The sequence below is a fragment of the Dermacentor andersoni genome, chromosome 8 (assembly GCF_023375885.2).
Source record: "Dermacentor andersoni chromosome 8, qqDerAnde1_hic_scaffold, whole genome shotgun sequence".
In the NCBI taxonomy this organism is placed as follows: Eukaryota; Metazoa; Arthropoda; class Arachnida; order Ixodida; family Ixodidae; genus Dermacentor; species Dermacentor andersoni.
The window spans coordinates 12,976,918-12,991,095 of NC_092821.1; the positions used below are offsets into that span (position 1 = coordinate 12,976,918).

At 43.5% G+C, this 14,178-nt stretch overlaps 3 long non-coding RNA genes across 3 annotated transcripts; 1 reads left to right on the forward strand and 2 right to left on the reverse strand.

Moving 5' to 3' along the window:
* Positions 1 to 724: 724 nt before the first annotated feature.
* Positions 725 to 5,487, forward strand: LOC126528451 (uncharacterized). Its single transcript, XR_011896228.1, has 2 exons — positions 725 to 919; positions 5,322 to 5,487. It is a non-coding gene; the product is annotated as an uncharacterized lncRNA (long non-coding RNA).
* A 668-nt stretch (positions 5,488 to 6,155) lies between these two features.
* LOC129382164 (uncharacterized) lies at positions 6,156 to 10,033 on the reverse strand. The gene is made up of 3 exons (XR_011896229.1): positions 9,905 to 10,033; positions 8,866 to 8,942; positions 6,156 to 6,392 (listed from the first exon to the last, which is right to left on the reverse strand). It is a non-coding gene; the product is annotated as an uncharacterized lncRNA (long non-coding RNA).
* Positions 10,034 to 10,956: 923 nt separating this feature from the next.
* Positions 10,957 to 13,687, reverse strand: LOC140219986 (uncharacterized). The gene is made up of 2 exons (XR_011896230.1): positions 13,191 to 13,687; positions 10,957 to 11,167 (listed from the first exon to the last, which is right to left on the reverse strand). It is a non-coding gene; the product is annotated as an uncharacterized lncRNA (long non-coding RNA).
* Positions 13,688 to 14,178: the final 491 nt, after the last annotated feature.

Genomic DNA, 14,178 nt, shown 5'->3' on the forward strand with positions numbered 1-14,178 from the left:
TGGTCACTGCAGCGCACCTTGCCGAGCACGTCCACATCTTGTATGATGCCAGGGCTCGCGCACAGTATAAAGTCGATTTCATTTCTAGTCTCGCCGTTCGGGCTCCTCCACGTCCACTTTCGGTTATCCCGCTTGCGGAAGAAAGTATTCATTATCCTCATATTATTCTGTTCCGCAAACTCTACTAATAACTCCCCCCTGCTATTCCTAGTGCCTATGCCATATTCCCCCACTGCCTTGTCTCCAGCCTGCTTCTTGCCTACCTTGGCATTAAAGTCGCCCATTAGTATAGTGTATTTAGTTTTCACTCTACCCATCGCCGATTCCACGTCTTCATAGAAGCTTTCGACTTCCTGGTCATTATGACTGGATGTAGGGGCGTAGACCTGTACAACCTTCATTTTGTACCTCTTATTAAGTTTCACAACAAGACCTGCCACCCTCTCGTTAATGCTATAGAATTCCTGTATGTTAGCAGCTATGTTCTTATTAATCAGGAATCCGACTCCCAGTTCTCGTCTCTCCGCTAAGCCCCGGTAGCAAAGCACGTGCCCGCTTTTTAGCACTGTATATGCCTCTTTTGGCCTCCTAACTTCACTGAGCCCTATTATATCCCATTTACTGCCCTCTAATTCCTCCAATAGCACTGCTAGACTCGCCTCACTAGATAACGTTCTAGCGTTAAACGTTGCCAGGTTCATATTCCAATGGCGGCCTGTCCGCTAATAGTTGTTTTCTTTTAAATTTTAGGCCTTGATTGTTCAACGAGACGGCCCCCGTCGTGCTGGTTTTCAAGGTGCTCCCTCGCTGCCTAGAAGATGCTGATGCGGAATAGAAAATGCAAAAACGTCGCTTGCTCAACCGCAAATTGACGGCTACGCTGAAGCGCATGCCGTGTCTGCGGAATTTGAACCCCGAGGTATGGACCCCCTTTTTCCAGCGGCATGCCGTTACATACCGTAAGGAACACGCTTGGCTTATTTCTGACTGGGTAAAAAATGTTTCACTTTTTCTCGCTTCTCGCTGCGGAAGAAATGCGGACCGTTTGTCGTAGTTGTGTCTCCATTACATGGTGGCATTACTGCGGTGAATAAAGCAAGTGTTGCCGTACATACTGTGCGCATTTCACCCTTTGTTGGGCGGTCGGAAAATATTGGTCCCACTTTTCAGGGCTACTTCGCTATTATGTAGCGGTGAAGTGTAATTTCTACCATTGAACATTCCTGTGTAGATGTGTTTCTGAATCACGTAAGCACATTTTTTCGTCCATTTCTTTGTCAAACAACGCGATAGAGCGATTGCGCAGATTGTTTACTTCCCTTTCTACAATGTTTAGTTTATTCTGTCGCCTTCCTTCAAACCACCACAGCGGCAAATGGACTTTTTTTATCGAAATTCCGCGTTTCCATAATAGCTGAATTTTGGTGCGGTTAGGTGTCTAAATTTCTCGTACCCACAGCTACCAAAACAGTTGATCAAATTATTAGCATCGCGACCAAATCGCATTCCTACATATGCGAGCTGCTACATATGAGCCCTCAAGAATTTTCAAGAAGCATCTTTTTTCTAAGACCCCTTGCGATATTGGAAAGCCCTGATTGAGGATTCTCATACAAAGCATGCTCAGTAAGTATAATGAAAACATGCACAAACAATGTATAATGTACTGGGTACTCTGGCTGCTTCTAATCACATTACAGGTGACCACGAGTAGGTAGAAACGGGCCTTGAGGCTGTATAGTGGGACGTAATATTCCCACTTTTCGCTATTACTGAATCGTAGTCAGCTTTGAGATTTTACGTTATGTAAAAAATGCTTCATAAAAAAAAGCACTTGTAATGTCTCGGACACAAAGCTGCCTGTTCTCTGCTTGCGTCTATGAAAGGGTTAAGATGCACACACTATTCAAAGGTCGCATTGAGAACTGAGTTGCAGGCGCTACTATGCTCCGCAAGCAGCAGGATACTAAAAGGAGAAATGAGGAACACCGTACTGCCTTCATTTCTTCAAACCCTTCAACAAAGCTTGAACAAGAAATGCACGCGAGGGTGTCACTACAGACAGCTGCGGCAACACTGACGCATGCGCGAGAATATAAAATGAGGTGCAGCTGTGCGGTGCACGCTGCCATGAAGTTCGAATTACAGTTTCCCCCTTGCGAAACTACCGGAAAGGACATATTGCATCCATCGGTGTTAATATATTTTCTAGCATATTTTCTTGTTTTCAGCCAACATACACATCCCCGTTAAATCAAATAGATCACTGCAGATGGCGGCCACAAGCATATTACAAGGACTGTGAATTGGAAGCTGTTAGCTACCTGTGGCACAAAGTCATGCAAGGGTACACGTAGTCTTTGTGTGCACATTGACTTCATGTTTTACCAATTTGACTGGCTCCTATTGCACTCCGGCTGAATAGCAATAACACACAGGCCACTTTACGTTCGAGCTACTCGAAAGCTTGCATTAGTGAAAAACATCTTAACTTTTTCTGGTACAGCCGTGCGTTGTTCGAAGTGTCTCAATGCATTGCAGTGATTGAACAGGTACATATTGGCTGTACCACTTGGATTTCAGCGTGCATGCGTTGGCTGGACAAAAAATTCTACCATATTTTACCTCCAACCTTTTGCTCACGATTGGAAAGCGCTGTTTCTGTTGTAAATAGATGTGGCTTGCAAACAAAGTATGTGCATGCTAAGTGTCTTGGTAAAGAAAAGTAAAGGTATGCTGCATGAACAGAAGGTGCTGCAGCCACATAACCTGACCTTTGATCTTCATTATGCTCACAGATTGAAGGGATGGAACTAAGTGCGTGTCATTTAGATGCTTGATTTCAGCCAGTTAAATTTGCCAACATGGGGATTCAAACCACTGGTGTCCATGTGCTGTTGGGCTGAACTCTCAATTTAGTGAGACTACTAACTACTGCGTTCATTGGTGCTGACAGATATCAAGTCCGTTGTAGCTCGGCATTACTGTATTCTGTCACCAAAATGCTAGAGAACCACTTGAGATCCTTCGATGTCAGCATCCTCATAACCAGTGGGCACCCCATAAGAAAAATAGGTCAACTTTGGCTGGTATCCTTGCAAGTGTGAGAAGGCTAGGCCACAGAAACTCGTCTTTCTGATTTGTGCACTATTCAGCCACGTTAAAATGTGGGGAGCCTAGACATCTAAAAGACGAGGAGCAAGCAAATTGAATGCAGCTACCAAGCAAAAAATGTGGAAGCGTAAGCTGTTGATTTTTTACTCTAAAGGCACGTTCACACCAAAGACGGAGCGGCTAAACCGGGCAAAGCTCTTGGCCAGGGAATAAAAGTAGGCGTTAAACGAGGCGGCAAGCCCGATCGCTTGCGGACCACTTTTCCCGCCCGCCAGAGCTGTCCGATTTGCCGCGGCCAATCAGAAAACCAGACGACGCTGGCGTGTGCTGCGCGATAAGGATGGATGACCGGTGCCACGAGACGGCGACAAGTGCGCCACGAAAACGTTAGATGCTCCGCCTCGGCGGTGCGGGCAGCCAGGCAAGCCGCCCAGTATACAGGGTGTTTCAGCTAACTAGTGTCGAGGCACAAAGAAACAACTAGGCCTGCAGTACTCAAATACAATCAATTCAGTAGACTACCCTGTTGAGCAACTTTAATACTTACGGCTCATTGAGAAACATTTAACTGCTTTATTTTTATGAAGATAGCTGCTGTGGTTATTTTTTCAGGACAAAAGAAAGTGCACAAAATCGAAGAAAGTACCATGCAACTATGCACTTTTTAGCAGTGACGAACAAATGAACAATGCGGCATCCAGACAGGATGTAAAAAATATTCAGATCCGACACACTGTGAAAATTATGTAAGCAGCTTTCTTTGCTGCTTGTGTTCATTGATGGCATTTGGCAGTGATATGTTAAATGTTACCTTGCATGCACCACTTGTGTTCGTAGTACACAGAGCTCATAGGCAGACGTGCGCTCCGATGCTCAAGGTGGTGTTGTGCACCATCCATATCCTGTGAGAGTAGTGGCACTGTCATTGCCTCACACGGCGCATCGCATGGCGGGTGAGGTAGAGAAATCCGTTTATTGAATCCTTAGGAGAAATAGTTGCTGCCACGTCCTGTGCCCGACAGAGCAGCGCCTGCTGGCCACACAGGCGTCTGTCATGCAGCATGGCCTCCCAGTGTTATAGTGTAGGGACATTGAAGTTTTGATGCTGGACCACCACTTGCATACTGTCCTTTTGACGCCGTGGTGCTGTATTGCAGCTTTGCATCTGCGCATCCTGTCTCAATTGTTGGCATGGACACACTTGCCGTGTTTATTTTTTCAGAAATAGCATAAACATGCCATACCACACCTTGAACTATCATTATAATATTTTTAGTTTGCCACCACAACTGTCACGATGTCTAGATGTAGTATTTTTCTTTTAAAGAGACTCTATACGAAGGATGCTTTCTGATGGCATCTTTACCTTCTCGTATGATCATTCAGCGAGCACAAAGTGCTGCAGCTTCTGCAATGCTTTTGTCTATTCCTTCCAGGCACACTACTGTCAATGTATCACTAGCGCTGAAATAGAATACCGCCCGTTGCTCAAAGCAGCTTCAATATAGATTCCAATCGCAAGAATAGGCAGACTTGTGGCAGTATACAACTTTCTATAGCCATAAAAGGCAAGCTAGCATAGTGGGGCATCTCAATGCTTGTAAAAGCATTCAACTGCATGTATCTCCAAATAACTAAGCTCAAGCAGACACTGCCAAAATTCGTGCTTCTCATGGTGAGTCGGTGCTGGAACTTGAAGGTGTCGCTTTTCCTTCATTTTTGTGTCTCTTATGGTTTTGCTAAGGCTCTTGCCACAGCAAAATTCCTCTTGTGGTATTTTAGAAACGTAATTTAATAATCACCTAGGCGATGTCATTTCCTTCATTTGGTTGCACTGTGTGCATCAGTGCAATAAATGGGTCAAATGGCTTAATACGAAATGTCGCCAGGCCATTTTGGCACGACACTTGTGGATAACATTTTGGTGTGGCTTGGGCGAGACTGAAAGAGAGAAATTGACACATACAAGCACAAAGGCCAGGCACTGTTCCCTTGTGGCCTGCACAACCACTAGAATAGCAGCTAGTCTTATCAATTCATACTGAGTATCAGAAAGTGTAATATTGCAAGAACTGTAGCTTGGTTGATGAGACAAGGCACTTATAGCTGTAGCTGAAACATGTGGTGTGATCAACATGTACAAGGTTACAATACTCTACACCCTTTTTGTATTTAAGTTTTTAACTTTGCCCACAATCTGATTACAGCTTTCCAGAGTTCCTTGGAAAATCCTCCCATGCACCTGCCATGTACATTGCCCTCCTCCTCGATGTGGCGTGCAAGATGGCAGCAGCAGCTGTGGGAACAGTTGAAGAGGCGAAGAAAGGTCCACTTTATAATAGGTTGTATGTAAATAAAACTGATCGACCTCAACCGATTCGGCTTCCACTTTTGTCAAGACAATTGTCAGCAAAGCAATGGAGCAATTTCAGTAGGGCGATAGTAATAAATAGTGCATAGAAACTCTTGGAAGCCCCGTCAGCTTTCTTGCTGTTAACAAGCTGTCCTGGTGAGGTCGTTTAGTCAGGGAATGCCAATTCATGAGGGATGGTCATGGCCAACATGTTCAATGTATGTGCAGCATTAATCAGTTCTCTAGACCGAGTGCACTAATGTCACATGATACATTTTCAAACCTCGCATGCTTTCTTTGGGGCTGAGAAAATTAATGAAGCATGAAACTCGGCATGTTGCAGTTTTCAATTAACCATCACTGCATTTGTCCATTCTTGAAACAAATTTTATTGTACCAAATGCATACAGAATGAATTTGTGGAATATCCAAAGTACATTTTGCTTGTGTTGGTCAAGCAGCTGGCAGAACAAAACCACAAAGTTCCAAAGCAGAAAGGTAACACTTCTTTTGAAGTACACAACTGGCGAAACAGTGTTGCTAACACACGAGTGCAAAACTTGCCGCCGATTAAAAAAAAGGGAGCTGCTACACACCACTTCGTTCCTTGACCATTTATTTTTTCTTTTGTGGCTGATTTTTAAAAATCCTTGCTATAGCAAATGCAAGGACATCAGAAAATCAACAGATATTGGTGCAATGGTGTAAAGTAATGAAGATATAATTTTGCATGCACATTATTTAGTCTGAAATAGAGGGATACAGCACAAACGTTACTCTTCAATCCCAATAAAAAATATGGAACTCGTGGGCTACACGAGGGCTACGGATAAATCTTGAGGGCCTCGGATTCTGTAATGTGCAGCTATACTTAAGTACACAAGCATTTTTGGATTCTGCCTCTACCTGGGTGCAGCTTTGTGACCTGGAATGAAAAGCCACAGCCATCGAGCTGCTGCAGTGGCGACATCACAGTAAAAGGTAATTGCGAAAAATTAAAACAATAATATGGCCATGCAACTTGCACATCAGATAGGTCACCTGAAGCTTCTATTTCCCATTTTTCTGGTGTTGCATAGGACAAAAATTTTGAAAAGTGATAGTGTACGATTTTCATACATTAACAATTATGCATATCTAGTTTTTTTTAACCATGCAGATATTTAGCAAAAAGTTTTGAGCACAGAGAGCCTGTCGTTCTTGCAAAGGAGTTTCTAGGTGAGGAGGACACACTTTGCTGCTAATGCGAGTTTCAGAAAATTAATTTTGAAAAATTCAGTCACTTTTTTATTAGCAACTTGGCGGCAGCCTTCTAAATGGCATATTTGGAGGCAGTCACATGTGAACGCACACCCTTTCTTTTTCGAAATCTCGAAAATTGCACTTATTTTGAAATATTCATTATCGCTCTCAATTGAGTACAATCAAAACTTGGTGCATCCTGCTCCACATCAGGCGGCAGTGCCCGGTCAAGAAGTGTGGGACAAAGCTTAAATGATCGCCTGACACGGCACACTGATGCACATGCTTGCCAGGCAAAGTGTGTCGTATCAGCTGCTACAATGACTGGCCAAGATGTTTCAGACTTTATCGAGCCTGTTGTCGGGGGTGTTTCCATCTGATGAGGTAGCGGGACCTTCTTTTCTGCGCTCCCAGCACACTCGGTTCCAATATTGCCTCGATTTACCAGTGAAATTCAATGATGAATATCTTGAATTAGGTGCAACTTTCAAGATTTGTAAGAAATGAGAGTGCTATAAAATGTGACTGCCTCCAAATTTGCGGAGTTCCAAAATAGAGGAATTCCTCTGCAAGAATGCCACATTTGCTGCGCTCATAACTTTAAAACAAGAAAATCTGTATGGTAATAAAAGACACCCTGTACATATACAGTGTGCATTGGAGCATTTCATGCAACCAATATTCAAGCACCTTCTGTCTACAAAGAATTCATAAAGCAAATTTATGCTTGGAATTAGTTACGAGCACTGGAAATGCAAACACTGTGACGAACCCTGGTCACATGCCAGGCATTGTGTTGCTGCTCTCTGCGTAGGGCCTATGAATAAAAACCACCTTCAACATTACACAGTAAGCTACCAATTGCTTTGTGTAGGAAGACTTAGTTCTTCAAATGCAATTATGACCTAGACATTCTAAAGCTTTTCTGATAATGTACTTTTAGTGAACAAGTACCCCAAACTTGAACAACTCTGAAGCTATAATGCCATTATTATCGAAAGATGCACTACACATTTTTTTAACGCAGTAAGGAAACATTCATAATCGACAATGCCACCATAGACATGAGAGTCATATAATATTGCACTGCGTGCAGCAAGGATAGCACAATCTCGCGCAAAAGATTAGTCTCTCCCGCAGACTTTGAGGGCTTCTTTATTATGTCTCACTTATGATGCCGTGACATGGTACGAAACCATGATGACGTAACTTATGATCATGAGTTACTCTTGAATGAAAGCTTATGCACACATGCATATTCCTGCATTGTAACTCTGGAGTGCACTTACAGTAAGGACACTGTGAAAAGAAGAAAAGGCCAACAGCAAGAACCAGGCAGCGCAGTGCTGTTTGCACCTTCTCGGCTGTTGTCGGTTTAAGTCACCTTCACTGCAGCAGAGTCGTGTTATGCGGCGAAGCATATTTAGCATCATGCAGTGAAGCATATCTGAAGTTAAAGGGGACATTGTTACGGGGCCCCTGCTGGTGCTTATGGTTACCCGACACTATCAGCTTAAGTACTCGTACTGTGACCTCTTCATGCATTTGGACAACACCAATCGCCATGTGAAAACCTCTGTTCACTACTAATCTTCCTAAGAGCCTAAATTGTTTCCAAACTACAAATTTCACCAAGTGGCAAACTTGGCAATGCTTCTGGAACCTCTTTCTAAAGTACTTTAATACTACCAGGATGCTTCAATGTCAAACTGGATTAAAAACCTGGGATGAGATTGCGCAAGCTTCTAGCTTTCTGAGTGTTTGCTTCACCTTCTACATCAGTGAGTAGGCAGTGTTCAAGAGGCACTCCCGCTTCACCAAGCAGACGACCGCTGACGAAAGCACGGTGAAGGCGAATAATGAGAGCGCAAGCAAACATTCAGAATGCAAGATCTCGCCCTTGGATTTAGAGAAAGGAAGGATAATTTCAACACCGAGGAACACCAACACTGGGCAACATTCATGCACCAGCTTTGTCAGTTTTTTGATGCTCCCACTACTTGCGCTGAGGTCGCGAGAAAAGCCCAGAGAGAGTATACAATTCGAGAATCATGTACCTCTTACATTGTGGATGTCCTTGCACTGTGCTAACGCATGAATACCACCACGTCTCAAAATGATCGAATGAGACATATTAAAGACACAAACACTGTTACCTTATACGTCCTTGGTATGCAGAACCCCAGCACCTCCACCACTTCTAAGGAACCGCTTTATTCTTGCCGAGCTAGAGCTATGGCGAGGATGAAGCGACACACACTACGTACGGATGAGGAAGATGAAGGAAACTCACATTGCGCTCACAATATCGCTAACGTGGTAGTTTCCCAAAGGAAGCGGTCACACCACTGCGTATAAAGTGTATGCACAGGGATTCTCATATGTCTTCCCTGTCCAAGGGACTGGTGGCAAGCACCACAAAGCAACGACCTGACACCCTTGCCAACAAACCTGTTGAACTGGCATTAAGTTGCAGATATTTGCGGCCACACATATGTAAACCAATGGGCAAGGTTCTGACTGGTGTTGTAGAAGTCGCGGGGCGCTTTTTTCGTTGCGACGATAGATCGGATTCATTTACAAGTAGTGCTCCAGGAGGGCACATGTAACCGGCAAACAGAGGCCTCAGGAGAGCATTAGATTATAATCAAGGAGGCGGCAGGGTACCCAAGGGGCAGCGGAGGGATCAAAACTGGAAGCAGGGCGGTCCCAAAGTGGAAGCAGGTTATGTTGCCCCAACTCACGGACCACCCTGACTCCAGCCTTGTCCGCGAAAGCGGACAGCTGATCTTAAAATGCGTCAGAAAATTCGGAAAGTACGACTTACACACAGCCTACAGACATCAAGATATACTACTAGCACGCGCAGGCCTCGGCGAGCCCCAACCCATGGACAAGTCCGCGTTCTAGCTCTGGTGTCCCCGTTACCGATTTGGTGTCCTGGAGACGCCGCCAATACTATGAAATAGTGACACGTTGTTACAAGTAAAAAACACGATTTAAGCCGCTAACGCTACGTTCAGCACTGCCGCGCCCAACAACTTCTACAACGCCTGTGAGAACTTCACCAAGCAATGGTTGTTCTTGGCAATACTAAGAACTTGTGAATTTTGTGTACCGCTCATGCTTAACTTTGTAGTGCACTGTGGCTTAGTGAAGCACTACGATTGCGTGTAGCATACGTACACATCTTACCTGATAGACGGTGAACGGGGTCTTGTACAAATATCCGCTGAAGAAGAAAAGACTACACCTTCACATGTGTTAAAACACATGCCAAACTTGAAAAAACAGACGTACAATGAACCTCCACACGTTAAAATAGCAAAATCATCACTTAATAGTCGAAAACTATTGAAAACTTTGCAAGCGCCATGGCAAGCGCAAATCCGCCATTACTGCTGATATTGATGTTGATCAGGCTGTCCCCTTGCGATCGAGTCGGCAAGCGCGTGGAAGCGCGTTTCTTTATTCTATGGAAGCGCAATTGGCGCAATGTAGCCAAAATAAACAAATAAAACTGTGAATTAACTCCAAATACACACACGCAAAAGAAAAATCGTCGGGATTCTCTGTAACGACGTTTCCAACCGCTTGACCGATATTTCATACAGCTCGTTGCATTAATTAAAATACCTGCAGTGCATTGTTTTCATAACGCGCAAAAAAAATTCTGCACTGAAGCTTACCCGCACAAACACGCGGCGCAAATTCGTAGAACGCCACCAGTGCAGCCCCCACCCGCCAAGAAAATATATGACTAGTCAATAATAATAGCATATAATTATAACGTGAGCGTCGGCGCAATCAATGGAGAATTCAATTTTATTTGTTATAGAAAATCAAATGCAATGCAGTAAACAATGGATAGAATTAGGCATATAGCTTCCTGGAGTCTAAAAAAAATCTGCCTTGAAACTTGACGTGGTGACACGGCAAATTGTGGGTATACGATTGAAAATAATTGCTATAGTGTGTTCGTGTATGAGTAAGCTTCTCAAAAGGAGTTTCAAGTGTTTCCATGGTGTGGCAAGCTTATATCTTGATTCACCAAGTTTTTTTTATTCATGTTGTTCAAAAAGCGAATTGTAAATCCCAATGGTTTTGTTTTTTACCGGGGAACACAGAGTTGAGCCACTGTTTTGAAACAAACTTTTATTTAAAGGTAGTTACAAGTAACACCGACATCCTCGCTCATGAAAATCCCCATGGTTGTGTTTTTTACCGGGGGAAACACAGAGTTGAGCCACTGTTTTGAAACAAACCTTTATTTAAAGGTAGTTACAAGTAACACCGACACCCTCGCTCATGACAAAACAACTTTCACTCGCTGTGTCCAGACACTTGGTTCAAGGTGCATGTAATGCTTCATCTCCAAGCTTTGCGTGGTTTCTTAAAGGCATTGTGAAATCTACACGGTGTTTTTATTTTATACCTCCTCATCTCATAGCACAAGATCTGAAATGCGTGAACAAGAAGAATCAGGGCAGCACATATTCACAGAAATGAACTCGTCACAGTGCAGTTGACAAGTGCAAAAATTACAGCAGAAACTGCCAGTCACATGATATGAGCACAACATAACTGTTCTTTTTGCGGGAAAGCCTCAGTCCCATGCCGACATTAACCTATATGGTGGTCATTACTGGCAATGTTTGAAAGATTTTCATAAAATAGAGACTGAATGTCTGGAGTATTCATCATAAGGGAAGTAGAAACTAGCACATCTTCTAAACAGCCCTTTGCAGTGCTAAATGTACGCTGGCTATTGATAGTAATAAATAGTATGACTGTTACAACTGTTAAACAAGACAAAAGCTCACAGGAATATGAAGGCTTGAAGTGATAAACAGTGTTTGGAGGGGGAATGTAGCTGGAGTGAACCTTTTGACAAAGATTTGTTTTCGTCAGTGCCGCAATTAAGTTCGGCACAGCAATCTTTATGCACGCTTAGCTCACTTTCCCACACCCTCAACGTAGGATGAAGAGGAGAATAAGAAAGTGCGTAGAATGAAGTTGAAGTGTAGAAAAGAAATGGGGAGACAGTGAAAGAGAAGGTAGGAGCACTGTTGTAGATTATTCTTCGAAGGCTACTCTTCCAAAAGAAAAAAAGAAAAATATTAAATGTGTAAGGAAGCATTGGCAATTGTTATTATGCCTACTCAAGTAAGAGATGCACCATAAGGGATGCAATATAAAACTGATCTGATATGTAGAGTGGCCTAAAGCTTTCTGCATAGTCTTTACAATCATTTTGACACTGTCTGCTGCAGCCAAATATGCAGAAGTTTTAATTGAGTGCTCATGACCAGAGCAACTTATCCAGACTGCACACAATACCACTGCATATGCCCTCTATTTTGGTAATCTTAAAAATAAATGTTTATTCAAATGGGCAATAAGAACATCACATGGAACACAAAATCTAGATTGAATTATGAGGCATGCCACAGTGCGGGACTCAGTAATATTTTTGACCACCTTGGGTTTTGTGATGTGCACTTAAATTCAACTACACACTTTTTTTTTTCATTTCACCACCACTGAAATGCAGCCACCTTTGCTGGGATTGAACCCGCAAGCTCGTGCTCAGCAGTGCAACATCATAACTACTGCGCTACTGAGTGTTTACACAAATTTATAAGTAGCAAAACACATTGGAGGCTTTTGCACACTGAAACACTACACACCATCCAATGCACTTCCTTACATCTATGTACAGACATACTTACCAGCGGCTCATATGACAAGCATGGAGGCGTGCTCTAACACACTACCATCCAACAGCTGCCACATACCAGAGATGACCACTGGGTCTGTACCTATCTTCACAGAACACTTACCAGCAGCTCATACAACAAGCATGGAGGCATCTCTCGTGCTCTAACACACATACCATCCAGCTGTGACATATGGCTGCACACTACAGACAAAAACAGACGGGCTAATCATCAGAGACCACATGTCATGATTTGTTAACATGCGAGCCCTCAACCTGCTTCAATAAGGCATGACAGCACAGCACTACTGCACCACTTCTCTCTTCCTAACTGCAGTGGAGGCTTGTTACCAGTAATCGTGCCCTGCTGACATGGTTATCTCTTGTTTCTATGTTGCTGTCCCTAAGCTGTTATTTAAGGACTTCCTTTTGAGCTTCAGTGGGCCTTGAAAGGCTAGATGATGGCTGCAACAATCTAGGGTTTTTTGTAGAGTGAAATCTTAACAGGTGCACAACTTTTTTGTTGGCTGGTTCATTTGAATGGTCTGGCATCTTTCTTTTTGGGTCACTTTCACTTTCAACAAGCATGAAAACTGGCTCAAACAAATTGTTTGCCTTCTCAGCCACACCCTCAAAGACTTCACCATCTGATATTGCCTGTCTGACCGAGTCCATTTTTGCTCTTAAGAGTGCTGAGCTTTACACTGCTTTGGCTGCTTCCAGCTTTGTTATACTCTGTACAATGTGCAATGCCCGACTTGCCTCACATGCTTCTTCGGGTGAGCTCTCATGGGCCTTGTTGCTGCTAGTTGGATTAGCGATGACCACACAGTGAATGTGTTTGCACACTCTAAAGTGTATAAGATGGTCATAGCAAGTGCACATGTAAGTATGCACACACACTGCACATTCCTTACACCTCAAAGGACAGCAAGCACCATCTCCCACTTTTGACACTTTATATGAGAGCCCTTTAATAGACTGAGATGGCACAGTCTATATGCCATCTTCATTTAATTTGGCACAAGCTGCCATTTCACTGCCAGACCTGTGGTTCTTCTGAATTCTGCTCAGCTTCTTACCCTTTGCCCCTTTCATCATCTGGATAGCCCTTTTCATTAAAAAATGATTTGTCAAGTCCATGAGGGCAGAAATAAGTTTGTCACCATGCTTATTCTGTTTTCTCTCCAGCATAGTATGCTTTAACGTCCTGCGCTTGCTCTCAAGGTGCATGTTAGTGTTGACAGCTGCTCTAGTCCTAAAGAAATAGGCCCACTCTTGCGGCCTAACTGCATAGTGGTTGGTCATTAACGTACTTCAGGAAGTCCCTCAGTTTTTCTTCCTCACTAGAAAGGAATTGCTTAAAATAATCTTCAAATGCCTTTTCCGCGAGGAACTCTAAGAGTAGCCACACACTATGGTAAACATGTGGCCTTAGCTGTTTCTCTACACACTCGAGTATCTTCTTACGCCAATTGTTATCCACATGCCAGGCACTGAGAAGTTTCTGTTTTGCGGCACCCATGACCATGGACCATGCTTTGTAGAATTGCGACACATCATCAGATATCAATGTCTTAGCAGCCACTTTTTTGGCCATGGCCGACTCCAGATATTTGAAGAATGCTGTCAAAGTTTGCTCGTTCATCCGGTTGCAGATGAAATAAGGTATAGCTACACCTGATCCTATTTTATCTAGCAGCAGAAGAGTGGTCAGCTCAAACTGGTACTCTGTAGTTCCATGTGTGGA